General features: G+C 46.0%; 1 protein-coding gene across 1 annotated transcript in view; it reads left to right on the forward strand.

Moving 5' to 3' along the window:
* Positions 1-1695: 1695 nt before the first annotated feature.
* The window catches only part of LOC309553278 (patatin-like phospholipase domain-containing protein 6), a 108242-nt gene continuing 94899 nt past the window's right edge, over positions 1696-15038 (forward strand). The window contains exon 1 of the mRNA XM_082254284.1: positions 1696-1789. The gene's annotated coding sequence lies outside the window, so the exon portion shown is untranslated. The remainder of the gene's footprint in view (positions 1790-15038) is intronic.

The following is a 15038-nucleotide window of genomic DNA, read 5'->3' on the forward strand; positions in this document are numbered from 1 at the left end:
TATGCACTGTTACTGTAAAAAGGACACTGGCAGGGAATGGGTTAATTTTATTGGAGAGGGAGGGGTTAATGTATGCCTGGTGCTTACTAACGTGTGGGGGGGGAGGTGACTGTGTGACAGAAGGACAGATCGGATGTCCAGCTATGCTGAACACTCCGATCTGTCAGTCCCTGTCACTATGGAGATCCGCCCGCTGTGTTTACACACAGCGGGCGGATCTCCAGACTCGATCCCCGACGATCGGGGCAGAGCAGCGGCAATCGCCGCTGCTCCTCCGCTGGCCCGACTCCCGCTGTGAATGAACACAGCGGGAGCGAGCCTCCGGCGGCGCGCGAGCGCCGCCCACAAGGGGCGGAGTCCAGCAACGTAGGTCTACGTCGCTGGACGGGATCGCGGCACTTTGCCGCAGTAGCCTCCATGTGAGCGGAGGTAAAGTGGTTAATTTCTGAGTATTTTTAGCAATAAAGTGAGCCTATATATGTGAGCACACATATATGGTCCTCTTGGCGTGGCCCTTCACGCTGAGCGGCCGCATATATACGACCCTGTGTAAACCAAATACCATGCTGAGAGCTCCCAGAAAAGTAGCTGCTGGATACTGGAAAGCTCCCAATGCATACTAGCAATCGGGAGCTTTCTGATCATGTGACCACTGTGACAGCCAATCACAGCGACCACATGACCCAAATGTCCACCTCGGCCTCCCGGCTTTTAGAACCCTTAAAGGGACGGGAGGCAGTCTGTAGGAAAGGGGTTAAATACCACCAAAAGAAAGTCTGTCTCAAAAAAATTGCATAACACTCATTTGAATAATTTGAGTAATTGTCTGTCAAACTGTCACAGCACTAAAAACTGAAAATGACCTGCTAATGCAGGGGTAAAGAGGTATTATGGGCTGGTACTCAAGTGGTTAAAGCTGAAGTTTATTCAGTGTTTATTTTTTGTCGTCCCTGGTTTCTGTTTGGGCCTCTCTATCATTTCATGATAATAGAATTTTTACATTTTAGGTTCCTGTTTTTGTTACATACTTACTAAATTTTACATCCAGTGACACCATCTCTGGGTCTCTGTGCTTCTCTATGCAATGCAGGCAGACATGGGTGGCAGGGGGAGCCAGCAGGGTGCTGTACGTAGTTTCCTGAAAAGTGAAAACATCAAGAGCCCTCAGCCCTGAAGCCAGCAGCGGGCTGGATCATAGGAGGAGTTATGCAAATATAAAAATGCTTTGAAGGGTGGATGTCAGTCTGTAAGAGATGGTGTTTCTAAGTGGGATGCATTTGCATGCAGGTATGCCCACATGTGATGCTTAGCCTCCACAATGGAAAGAACTGGGATTCATCATTAAATGAAATGGGGCAGGCAGGTCAGGGACTGTCCTCCAGAAGACGGTGAGGCTGGAGTTCAAGTTTAATGGGAATAATCTTTTCAGTCTGTGTTAATGTGTTATAGACCCATTTCCATGTGTAGTAATGTTATGTACATGGAGTGGCCATATCTGATTGTTGTATATGTGGCTCCCTGCTGATCCTTATATCTGCCTGCTAGTATAGTATACGTTACATTTATTTACAAAAGCTTTCAAACCTTGCTAGTACGGAGTTAATCTAAGGCTTATGTACTAACTGAATCTTCCTGAGATTACAGTTATATAGGGATTTTTAAAAATGATTTTTCTTTATTTTTCCCCAGGATTTTACAATAACACATTACACCTTGGGGGCGGGCCTCCTCGTGGGAGGGGTTTTTCTACTATGGCTTTTACAGTGGTTTGTTCAAAAAAACCAACCAGGTGAGTCACTTGTCCATTATTTTCTTTTTACCTTTACTTGAGTAGTAGAAATGTTTAACCACTTGACCTTCGGAAGATTTACCCCCTTTATGACCAGGCCGACTGCATTACTGCAACTGACAATTGCACAGTCATTCAATGCTGTACCCAAAGAAATTTATATAAATAAATAAATATGTGTAATTTTTCCCTACAAATTGAGCTTTCTTTTGGTGGTATTTCACATGACATGGCTCCCCAAATTATCACTGACTGTGAAAACTTTACATTGGACCTCATGCAACTTGGATTCTGTGCCTCTCCACTCTTCTTCCAGACTTTGATACCTTGGTTTCCAAATGAAATACAAAAATTACTTTAATTCAGAAAGGGGACTTTTTTTTACCACTGAGTAACAGTGCAGTCCTTTTTCTCCTCAGCCCAAGTAAGACATTTCTGATGTTGTCTCTGGTTCAGGAGTGGGTTGACAAAAGGAATGCGACAGCTGTAACCCATGTCCTGGATACGTCTGTGTGTGGTGGCTCTTGAAGCACTGACACCAGCCGTAGTTCACTCCTTGTGAATTTCCCCAAATTCTTAAATATCCTTTACTTCACAATCCTCTCAAGCCTGCGGTTATCCCTGTTGCTTGTGCACCTTTTTCTACCACACTTTTTCCTTCCACTCAACTTTCCATGAATTTGCTTGGATACAGCACTCTGTGAACAGCCAGCTTTTTAAGCAATGACCTTTTGTGGCTTACCCTCCTTCTGGAGGGTGTTAATGACTTTCTTCTGGACAACTGTCAAGTCAGCAGTCTTCCCGGATTACATGATTGTGTAACCCACTGAACCAGACTTAGAGACCATTTAAAAGCTCGGGAAACATTTACAGGTATTTTGAGGTAATTAGCTAATTTTCTGAGAAATTGAATTTTGGGTTTTTACTAGCTGTAAGCCATAATCATCAAAATTAAAAGAAAGAAATGCTTAAAATATATAATTCTGTGTGTAATACCTCTATATAAAATATTTGAGTTTCACTTTTTGAATTTAATTACTGAAATAAATGAATTTGATGATATTCTAGTTTTTTGCAATGCACCTTTATATATATATATACGTGAGTCTGGACTTCCGCCTGCAGGGGGCGTGCTACTTCTGCTGTGAATTTTCACAGCAGAAGCCGATCTGCAGGTGCAGGGCACTTGATGTCTGCTGGCACCTGCCTATAATCGGGCATAGGCTCAGAACGGAGCTCTGCCTGTGTAAACAAGGCAGAGTGTCGCATACCTGGTTTAGGCCAAGCTGACGGGAGGGCTTTCCCTTACCTCCTGTCCTGTTTCTCCTCAAGGTGGTGACAGGATATACCAGGGCATTGAGTGGCATGGGTGCCTGGTTGGAAGGTACTTGCAGCAGGTGCCAAACAGTAGGCAGGCTCATGGACTAGCAGATGCGATACACGCCAACAGGTGCAGAACAGCAGACATACTGGTGGGCAGGCAGGTGCAGGTATCAGGCTAGTAGAGAAGGCAAAGGAACAGTAAGCAAAAGGCAGAGTCAGGTCATAGTAAGGTTTCAAGAACGAGTAGAGTCAAACAGGCCGGTATACATAGGAACAAGTACAGGATCAGGTCACAGACGGTAGAAGCTGATGACCATTCAGCAATCTTCTGGTTTATGGATCCAGTTTAAATAGGCAAGAGGGCACCAGGTATTCACGCATGCTCACGCTAATGTGCATATGCCCTTGCACAGATACGTTAGCGAGTTAGGGAACTTCTAGTTGTCACTCCAGAATTCTTATTAGCAAGTGTACATCTTCGTGTACGTCTTTGTGCTCAACTGTGTATACAATTTTGTGTTCCTGCGAAACAGGGACTAGAATCTATCACTTCTCCTAGTAAAAGCAGCACACATAGTAAACACAAACACTGGCTAGGTGCACAGTTAAGCCTTTGATTGCCATAGATGGTTAACCCCTCCCCAGCCAGTGTCATTAGTACAGTGACAGTGCATATTTTTATCACTTATCAATGTATTAGTTTCATTGGTTCCTGAAAGTGTCAAAAGTGTCAGTTAATGTCACTGATCGTCGCCATTACTAGTATGAAAAAAAAAAAAAAAAAACAGTATGTATCCCATAGTTTGTAGACGCGATAATGTTTGTGTACACCAATATATGTGTAGCACTACTCCCAAGGGAGCTGCTGATGACGGGTTCCCCTGGATTACCATTAGCAACAGTAGAACATTCTGACATGTTTCCAAGTTTTTCTACCTTAGACAAGGACCAGTCCAGTTTCTTTGGTTTTTATGTTTTGTTAGAAAATAGGGAGTGTTTTGGCGCTCTCAGGTGGTGCTGTCAATGGGGTGGCTGCAAAATGTGGACAGGTTTCAGGGTAAAACCAAAAAGAAGCACCAACACATGGGAGATATATCATTAAGAGCCTGGGCACAAGGGGGGGATTTAAAGTCAGTGTGCAAGTTCCTAGACAGACAGTGATGGTGTGCTCTCTTCAAATCCAGAGGGGAGGGGGGAGAGAGAGAAATAAAAGGTTGACCCTGGGATGAATGGAGGGGTTGTCACTCAGGGCAGCTGACCGGAGGAGTGAAGCAGCTCTGTATCAGAAATATAGAAGAGAGGAAGCTTCCTGGGAACAGATTTGCAGTGCAGTCACCTGGTCCAACCATGACACTTTTTTGAAGCCCTACTGAGTGGAGGTTCTGTCTCAGCAAGACCTAGCCTTTGGCCGAAAGGTACTACAGGGGGTGATCCCACCATAAGGTCGGCCTGTGGTTACTTTATTATCCTCTCATGTGTTGCCGTCCTGGAAGGTGAGAGGAGAAAACCGTCCGTTTGACCTACTGGTAACGGTGTTTCTACGAACCTTCCAGAATGGCAGACCTACTTCCCGCCCTGTTAAAAGGGCGAGGAAAGAATGTAAACAATAGGTGGTAAGTACCTAAGTGATTATACATCCTTTGTGAATCAGTTGGAGAACTACTTTTTTTACAACTGAGGGACAAGGGGAAGGGTGGGGCCTTTTAACAGCTGTGAACTGATCGTGTTTCCTGTAGGGTGGAGCCTCTCATCTCTCATGTGTTGTTGTCCTGGAAGGTTAGTAGAAACACCATTACTGGTAAGTCTAATGGACGGTTTTTGGTGAGATACTCCCAAACACCTATAACATAGGTTGGTTAAAGGAAGCCACGCAGGACAAAGGCAGCCCATACATTAGTCTTTTAACAGTTCTAAAATAAAAATAAATAAAAAAAACTTGATTTCCCCATCCACACATTCAAGGTGAATGGGAAAGTCACTCCCACTGAGCTATTGTGTTCTGATGGCGGGAAGACTTCTCAGCCATTGAAACAGCAAATACAGACATTTTCCAACGGGCTGGCTTTACAGAAGTCAAATTGTAAGCAGGTTAAAATAGCCAGTTAGGTGCTGACCCGGCCGGGAGGGTAGGAGATAATGCCTTTAATGGGTCTTTGGTCTTTTGTCGGGTTCTTCTCTGGGTCCGGCCCACTAATCCTGTGATATAAAAATTGGACAGTGGTCTGGTACAGGAGGTTAGCCCCTTAAATAGACTCCCAGTGAGTTCAGAAGTTTGGAGCCCAGAGCCCCTGTGGGTTTGATTTATATCTAAGAGCATATTCCCGACAAAGGCCTAGTAGAAGGCTAAGAAAGGTGCTGGTAAGGGAGAGAGATGGCGAATGACAACCACAAGGAGCAGAAGGACAACGCTAATCACTGTCTGGATGTAAAGTCATCAGAATCTGGGGTTCGCCACAAAGACACCAGCCCTGGAGGAATGCCTTTGATTGACTTTGCACTGCATGAATACTACCTTTGCAGGTATACTGGGGCAGAAAACAGCCCATAGTTAGTGAGAGAATTAGTTAGTGAGAGAATTAGGGAAGAATTATGCCTTTGAATTTTGTAATTTTTAATTGCCTTTTCACTTTTTAAAGTAAAGCATATAAAATGTTGTCCCTGCCTGGGGTGAAGTTACTGAAACAGGTGTTAGGCAAGTAACCAGTAGAACTTCTATTGAGTGGTGCTTAAACACATTGAGGTATGAAGACATCAGTGTGGAGTGTAGTACTGTGAAAACACAAGTGGTTACCTTGGGTAGCGGAAGTTTTACAGCAGCATGTCGACAGTATGTACCTTTTATAGGTGAAACGGCCTCTAGCAGTGAGGGAGTGTCAGCACTCCTTCCACCAGCAGGAGCAGATTTGCACCACAGAGGTTCCCATCCTGTACAGAGGTACGGTTCCTAAATGACGGTTCCTAAATTAAGTTAAGTGCATGTGTGGATCCCCCGCAGAGGGCATGGCAAGGCCCACTCCACTACTGGGGAATTGTAGTGGAAAACACTTGGCAGGTGGGTGTGGACAAGGCTCGGCATGTCTCTCCTAAATGCAGATTACAGAGAACATGTACATTGTCATGGGGAACCAAGAGTTAACTGGAGAACAGTTGCAGTGCAAGTGTACGTGGTGTACGTTCATCTCTAAGAGTAGATCGTGACGTCTCCAGGAAGCGATGCGTTTCAGAGCATGCATGCTGCGAGTGGTGCGGCAGCCACCCTCCTTTTTCAAGCGGAGCGGAGCACGCATGCTCTGAAATGCGACGCTTACAGGTGACGTCACGATCCCAAGCCTCGCCCTGGTCGGATCTTCCATCACCGTACAGCTGGCTCTGAATAGAGACCAACGGGGAGCAGTGAGACGGGACGATACAGCCACTGCCCTGCAGGACACAGAGGACATCGGGACTTGACTTCACACCAATCACTGCATCAGATGTGCCTGTCTATTCTTACTTCAATGTACGTTTTTATTGCATTGAATTGGATACCTGCACTTAGAGGCGCCTCTCTCTCCTTCATCTTTGTCACAGCTCCGGATACCTGGTTTCAGTTTTCCCTGAATGGCAGCCCTAAGCTCACTGACTTCCTAGCCCATATCCAGCATTTGGATAACAACACCCCCTTTTTCTCTGGTACTTGTTTTACCTTGCCACCCCCTTCCCCTCCCTTTGTACTGTTAGCTTTATAACCTATCTCTTTGTTGGACCCTGTACAAGGTGCCTAGCGTAGCCCAGAAGAACCCACCCTGGGGTAGGCCTTCTATGTGATCTACGTTTGATGCCATTCGAGAAGGAGAACATGGATGAGGTACCACCCACCTAGTCTTACATAGTTTGTGAGGCTGAAAAAAGACATCAATCCATCCAGTTCAACCTATGATGCGCGTGCATGTTTGCTGTTAACAGTACATTGTATACCCCTGTATGTTGTGGTCTTTAAGGTGCCCATCTAATAGTTTTTTGAAACTATCGATGCTCCCTGCTGATACGACTGCCTGTGGAAGCAAATTCCACATCCTTACTGCTCTGACAGCGAAGAACCCCTTACGTATTTTAAGGTTAAACCGTTTTTCCTCTAGTTTTAGTGAGTGGCCATGTGTCTTATTGTATTCCCTTTCTCTAAAATGTTTGTTCCTTATGCTAAGGTCGCCAGTACAGTATTTGTACATTATTATTATTATTATACATTAATATCATATCCCTCCCCCTCAATCGTCTCTTCTCCAGAGAGAATAAGTTCAGTGCTTGTAGTCTTTCCTCATAGCCAATGCCGTCCATTCCCCTAATTATTTTTGTTGCCCTTCTCTGGATTCTCTCCAGATCCAGCACATTCTTCCTGAGGACCGGTGCCCAGAACTGGACAGCATACTCCAGATGTGGCCGGACCAGAGTCTTGTAGAGTGGGAGAATAATCTCTTTATTTCTGGAGTGAATCCCCTTTTTTTATACATGCCAGTATTCTGTTGGCTTTGCTTGCAGCGGCTTGGCATTGCATGCCACTGCCAAGCCTGTTGTCCACTAGGACCCCCAGATCCTTTTCCATCTTAGATTCACCCAGAGGTTTCCCCCCTAGTCAGTAGCTTGCTTTTGTGTTTCTGACGCCCAAGTGCATTACTTTACATTTTACAACATTAAACCTCACCTGCCATGTAGTTGCCCACCCCATTATTTTGTTCAGGTCCGCTTGTAAGGTTTCCACATCCTGCATAGAAGATTTTGGCATGCTTAGTTTTAGTATCATCCGCAAATACTGAGATTGTACTAGGTATCCCCTCCTCTAGATCAGAATTAATAAATTAAACAGGATTGGTCCCAGGACAGAACCTTGGGGGACCCCACTTTCCACACCCGCCCAATCCGAGTACTCCCCATTAATCACCACCCTCTGGACTCCTGGAGCCAGTTCTCTATCCAGGTACTCACCCTATGGTCCATACCTACATTCCTTAGTTTGTACAGTAAGCGTTTGTGTGGAACGGTGTCAAAGGCCTTTGCAAAGTCCAGATACACCACATCCACAGGCTTACTTTTATCTAGGTGGCAGCTCACTTCATTGTAGAAGGTTAATAAATTGGTTTGGCAAGAACGATTTTTCATGAATCCATGCTGATTACTACTAATAATACCGTTTTCATTACTAAAGTCTTGTATGTGGTCCCTTAACATCCCCTCCAAAATCTTGCAGACTACTGATGTTAGGCTGACCGGCCTAAAGGTACCCGGGTTATATCTCAGCCCTTTTTTAAATATTGGTACGACGTTAGCTTTTTTCCAATCAGCTGGCACCATACCCGTCTGTAGGCTATCCTTAAAGATCAAGAATAATGGTCTGGCAATCACCTGGCTGAGCTCTTTAAGAACCCTCGGGTGCAAGCCATCCGGTCCCGGTGATTTATTTATGTTAAGTTCCTCTAGTTTAGTTCTAAGTCTATCTTCTGTTAGCCATGGTGGTACTTCCTGAGGTGTATTATTTCGTTTAGCATTCCAAGCTGGGTTAGTGTAGCCCCCCAATTCTTTTGTGAAGACTGGAGAGAAGAAATTATTTTACACTTTTGCCTTCTCTCTGTCCTCTGTGGCCAGATTTCCTTTGTCGTCTTTTATGGGGCCAATGTGTTCTGGCCTCGCTTTCTTACTGTTTATATACTTAAAGAATTTCTTGGGGTTCTTTTTACTCTCTTTCGCTATATGTCTCTCGTGTTCTATTTTAGCCGCCTTGATTTTGCCTTTACATTTCTTATTACACTCTTTGTAATGCTTGAATGATGCCAATGACCCCTCAGCCTTGTATTTTTTGAAGGCCTTTTCTTTAGTATTAATATGCATTTTTATGTTGGAGTTTAGCCACCTGGGGGTTTAGTTTTGCTCTTTTAAATGTATTTCCCTTTGGAATGCACTGGCCAATCCCTTTGTTTAGTATGCTCTTGAAGCACTCCCATTTCTCCTCTATGTTCTTTATTCCCAGGGTTCTATCCCATTCGATATTTTCTAGCAAAGAGCGCAGTTTTGGGAAATTGGCTCTTTTGAAATTCAGTGTCCTTATATTTCCCTTGTGTTTCCTATTACTATAATTAATACTGAAACTAATTGACCTATGGTCACTGTTTCCTAAGTTGCCCCGTATTTCTATATCCGTGAGCAGGTCTGTATTGTTGGTAATCAATCGGTCAAGTACTGCATTGTTTCTTGTCGGTGCGTTCACCATCTGACCCATAAAATTGTTCTGCAAAACATTTAGGAACTGCCGAGCCTTGGCTGAATGCGCGGTTCCTTCTGCCCAGTCTATATCTGGATAATTAAAGTCCCCCATTATAATGACATTTCCCATCCTTGCTGCCAATCCTATCTGTAAAAGGAGGTCCGTCTCCCCCTCCTCCCTCTGGTTGGGGGGCCTGTAGCATACGCCCAATATTACCTTCCCTATAGTGCCTTCCCTTTTAAGTTCTACCCATAGGGATTCTGCCTCATCCATAGCTCCATTATTAATATCATCCCTCATATTTACCTGTACACTGTTCTTAATATACAGACATACCCCTCCCCCTTTTTTACCTTCTCTATCTCTGCGATAAAGGGAATACCACTGAATGGTCGCCATCCAATTATGAGAGTTGTTGAACCAAGTCTCAGTTATACCCACAAAATCTAAGTCCACCTAAAACATCAGCAGCTCCAGCTCTCCCATCTTGTTGGCCAGGCTTCTGCCATTGGTATACAAACCTCATAATTTTACAGATTGCTAGATCAACTTGTATACAGTATACTGTATAACCAGCCTGTCCATACATGCAACAAAATTTGCCCGGTCCCTGCTGAACCGGCTGGATTTCAATCCTTGTATGGTTTGTGTTTAGAAACCATATTTAACATAGGTACATCTAAACCTTGTGTTGCAGAACACACTATCCACAAAATACCAATCTTATGAAATGTATTTGTCATGGACATACAATAGTGTCTGGCAGCTTACCTTCTCCTCCATGTCAACATTAGAGGCCTGACTCTCATTCTGGCTTCCTTTTATCATCTCTCCTCCCTGTTTGGCTCCACCCCAGGCCATTTCATGAAGTCTATATCAACCAGTGCACTGCAGGTCTGATTTGCTGTTCAACAGTGTTTGTTAGCTTGTGTTCCTGTCTGCCGTGTGCTACATCTACCTTTCTGTGTACCGACTTTGGCTCGTCTCTGACTACTTGCCTGTGATCCTCACCTTTGGCCTGTCCCTTGGTTACCCTCGTCTGCCTGTTGCCCCGACCTTGGCTTACCCATCACTATCCCTTGTGTCCTGAGTGTCTGCTTCCCCTCTATCCCTACGGAGTGTGACCCGGGGGACCCCAGGGGCTGTGACCTGGGTCCATCCTCACCACTAGATGCTCTGGTGAACACTTGCTGGGCCTTAGACTCCGCGCCCTGGGGAATCTTGGGCTCACGTTTCCTGTCCATCTGCAGCAGTCAGCTATTGGGTTCACTACCTTGCGGTGCACCTCTGTCTCCAACAGGGTGCAGTTGGCCACAGGTGACCTGACAGTTTGAACAGCTATGAACCCGGCCGATGTGCCGCTCCCCGCAGACGATCCATTACAGGGCTTATTTCGCAGACTCGAGACGCAAGAAGCTAATCAGACTCAGGTGATGCGATTCCTACAGGATCTGGCATCCCGCTTTGAACAGCCTCAGACCTCATTGGGAACACCGAATCCGCAACCCCAAGCACAACCAGCCTGTCGCGCCAGTCACAGACTCGCATTCGCTGAAACTACCACCTCCAATCCATTTTTCTGGAGACTCCAAGGCCTGCAGGGGGTTTCTTAGCCAATGCACCATCCATTTTGAGCTTCAGCCGCAAAACTTCCTGTCAGATCGGGCAAAGGTAGCCTATATTATTTCCCTCCTTTCCGGTGAAGCTCTAGCCTGGGCTGCCCCCCATGGGAGAAGAATGATCCGGTAGTTTCCCATCTGTCCGACTTCTTGAAGCTCATTCATAACATCTTCGAGGAGCCGACTCGGGTTTCTTCAGCGGCTAGTGCTCTTTTATGTCTCCGCCAAGAATCCCGTTCAGTCGGACAATATGCTCTCCAGTTCCGTATCCTTTCAGCTGAATTGAGCTGGAACAATGAGGTCCTGGTCGCTACCTTTTTTCATGGCCTCTCTGACCAAGTAAAAGACGAATTAGGGGGAAGAACCATCCCCGTCGGTCTGGATGATTTCATCTCCTTATGCAACCAGATCGATATTCGTTTTCTGGAGAGGTCCATAGAGAAAAGCCGCCAACACTCCCTAGGCCCTAGCCAGTCTGAGCGCCCCTCACTTCATCCCGTGGAGCATCCTCTGCCTGCTGAGGAACCTATGCAGCTGGGCCGGACCAGACTAACCCCCGAAGAACGTGCTAGGTGTAGAACTTTGGGCTTGTGCCTCTATTGTGGAGGCAAGGGCCACTTTCCTGACTCCTGCTCGCTTCGCCCGGGAAACGCTCGGGTCTAATACATTTAGAAGGTGGAGTATTGGACCCAGAAACATCACCTTCCCGGCTTCTTCTTCCGGTGTCCCTTCATGTAAGCACTTCTCCCCAGTCGACCCTTGCATATCTGGATTCCGGGGCTGCCGGCAACTTTATGGACTGGAGAACTGCTTCTTCTATGAAGCTCACCCTTTCACCCCGCTCTACGCCATTGGTAGTCTTGGCAATTGATGGCACTGTTCTCCCAGGGGGCCCTATTCGCTTCCAGACACTACCTATTAGGATGTCGGTAGGGATTCTCCACCAGGAGTGGATATCCTTTCTCATCCTACCTTAAGCCTCTAACCCCATTGTATTGGGCCTTCCTTGGTTACAGCTCCACTCTCCCCATGTGGACTGGGCCTCTGGGCAGATTCTGGCTTGGTGCCCCTCATGTTTCTCGTCATGTCTTTCCAAGGTGACCCCAAAGGAGAGACTTCCGGTTGCTACCACATCGGTACATACTGATCTTCCCACTGCATACAGCGATTACCGGGATGTATTCTGTAAGAAATCAGCTGAGGTGCTTCCTCCCCACAGGTCTTTTGACTGTGCCATTGACCTTTATACCGGGGCAACTCTGCCCAGGGGTCGTACCTACCCTTTGTCCATTCCTGAGACCCAGGCCATGTCTGAGTATGTCGCAGAGAATCTTGAGAAAGGTTTCATCAGGAAATCCTCATCGCCTGCAGGAGCAGGGTTCTTTTTGTCGTTAAGAAGGATGGTACCTTGAGACCCTGCATTGATTATTGAGGCTTAAACGCTGTTACTATTAAGAATCAATACCCCTACCCCTAATATCTGAGCTATTCGATAGTTTGAAGGGTGCCTCCATTTTCACCAAGTTGGATCTCAGAAGGGTGCCCAATCTCATTAGAATTCGAGAAGGTGATGAATGGAAGACTGCGTTTAACACTCGAGACGGGCATTACGAATACCTGGTCATGCCTTTTGGGTTGTGTAATGCCCCAGCTGCGTTTCAAAACTTTGTCAATGAAATCTTCAGGGACCTGCTGTACCAGTTTGTTGTCATCTATCTGGATGACATTCTTATCTTTTTGGAAAATCTGCGTGTCCACAGAAACCATGTCCGCACTGTACTCCAGCGCCTTAGAGAGAATAATCTCTATGCCAAGCTGGAGAAATGTTCATTTGAATGCTCTGAGGTCCTATTTCTAGGATGCTTTGTCTCAAGTTTGGGTCTTCGTATGGATCCTGGGAAGGTCTTAGCTATTACCAACTGGCCTCTTCCTGCTAGCCTTAAGGCCATACAGCGCTTTCTTGGCTTCACAAATTATTATAGGCAGTTCATAAGGAATTTCTCTTCCATTGCCGCGCCTATTATCGCTTTGACCAAGAAGGGTGCTAATGCCAAAGTCTGGCTCCCCGAAGCTGTCACTGCGTTTCACAATCTGAACCTCTCTTGAGGACAACTAATCCTGGGGATGCATTCTTTATTGAAGTGGACGCTTCTTCAGTGGGGGTGGGAGCTGTGCTTCTTCAACTCTTTGAGAAGAGATGTCAACCATGTGCGTTCTTTTCCAAAAAAATTTCCCAGGCAGAGAGAATCCCTCGCAATCAAACACTCCATAACGATCTTCACTGATCACAAGAATTTACAGTACCTACAGAATGCTAAACGTCTGAATCCCAGACAGGCCAGGTAGAGTCTCTTCTTTTCCCGTTTTAATTTCACGATTACATACAAACCTGGTTCCTGCAATGGTCGGGCTGATGCGCTTTCTAGGTCCTTTGACACTTTGGAGTCCACTCCTGAACCTGAGCCGATCATCCCAACTTTATGCATTGTTGCCTATTCTACCACCTTGGACTTAAAAATTCTTCCTGGTAAGACCTTTGTCCCCACTGAGCTAAGATCCTTCGTTGGGGACATGATTCCAAGGTGACGGGCCACGCTGGATTTTTCCGGTCCTTCTTACTCATCAGCCGTCACTACTGGTGGCCTAATCTCCGCTCGGAGGTCAAAGACTATATCAAGGCTTGTCATGTCTGTGCTCAGCCTAAATCCTCCACACAAGCTCCTGCTGGTCTCCTCATGCCTTTGCCCATTCCTAAGGAGCCCTGGGCTCATTATGCCATGGATTTTATCACCGATCTCCCACTGTCTGATGGTAATACGGTCATTTGGGTGATAGTCGATCAGTTTTCCAAGATGACTCATTTTTTTTCCGCTTCCTGGTCTTCCTTCTGCTCCTGCCTTAGTTCCCATTTTTATTCGAGAAACTTTCCGCCTCCATGGGGTTCCTTCTCATATTGTTGACGACAGGGGCGTTCAATTTACATCTCGTTTCTGGAGAGCCTTTTGCAAATCCCTCAATATTGCCTTGGATTTTTCCTCTTCTTACCATCCTCAATCCAATGGGCAGACGGAGAGAGTTAATCAAGAGTTACAGGTTTTTCTTCGCACCTTAGTCTCCTTAGTCTCCGCTCATCATGACGATTAGTCCTCTCTACTTCCGTGGGCGGAATTTTCTCATAACAATCATGTAAATAAAAAAAAATCATGTAAATACCAGTTCGCAGAAAACACACTTTTTCTCAGTTTATGGAAGACATCCTCAACTTCCGCTTACCATGACCTGTTCTCCGGATATCCCAGCTTTGGCTTCAGCTCAGTAGTCCTTCAATTCTATCTGGAGTGACGTTCATGATTCCCTCCGGGCAGCTGCCGACAAATTCAAAGGCTTTGCTGACCGCCGCAGGTGTAAACCGCCTTCTCTTCTGCCAGGGGACGAAGTTTGGCTCTCCACCAGGAACATCAAGCTTCGAGTTCCTTCTCTGAAGTTACTAGAAAGTGATTGGTTCCTCAAGCCAAAAGAAGTTTGCTCCAAGATTCATTGGTCCATACACTATAACTTCTAAACTGAATCCGGTTTGTTTCAAACTTCAGATTCCCAAAAGCCTCAAAATCGCTAACTCCTTCCATGTTGCCCTTTTGAAGCCTTTAGTCCTCAATAAGTTCTCTCGTCCTCTCCCTACCATGGCACCGGTCTCTGAGGATAATCAGGAATACGGTGGTCAGTCAAGTTCTGGATTTCCGACTCTGTAGAGGCATTCTTCAGTACCTTGTTCATTGGAAAGGCTTTGGTCCGGAGGTCTTTGCACCTCGTCCTGTTAAAAAGGTTTCCTCTGAAGTTTCCCTCTAAACCCGGGCCCAGGCGGGGAAGGGGGAGGCCTCGTAAGAGGGAGGGTACTGTCATGGACATACAATAGTGTCTGGCAGCTTACCTTCTCCTCCATGTCTCCATTAGAGGCCTGACTCTCCTTCTGGCTGCCTTTTATCATCTCTCCTCCCTGTATGGCTCCACCCCAGGCCATTCCAGGAAGTCTATATTAACCAGTGCACTGCAGGTCTGCTTTGCTGTTCAACAG

The sequence above is a fragment of the Pelophylax lessonae genome (genome assembly GCF_965119305.1).
Source record: "Pelophylax lessonae genome assembly, chromosome: 4".
NCBI lineage: Eukaryota > Metazoa > Chordata > Amphibia > Anura > Ranidae > Pelophylax > Pelophylax lessonae.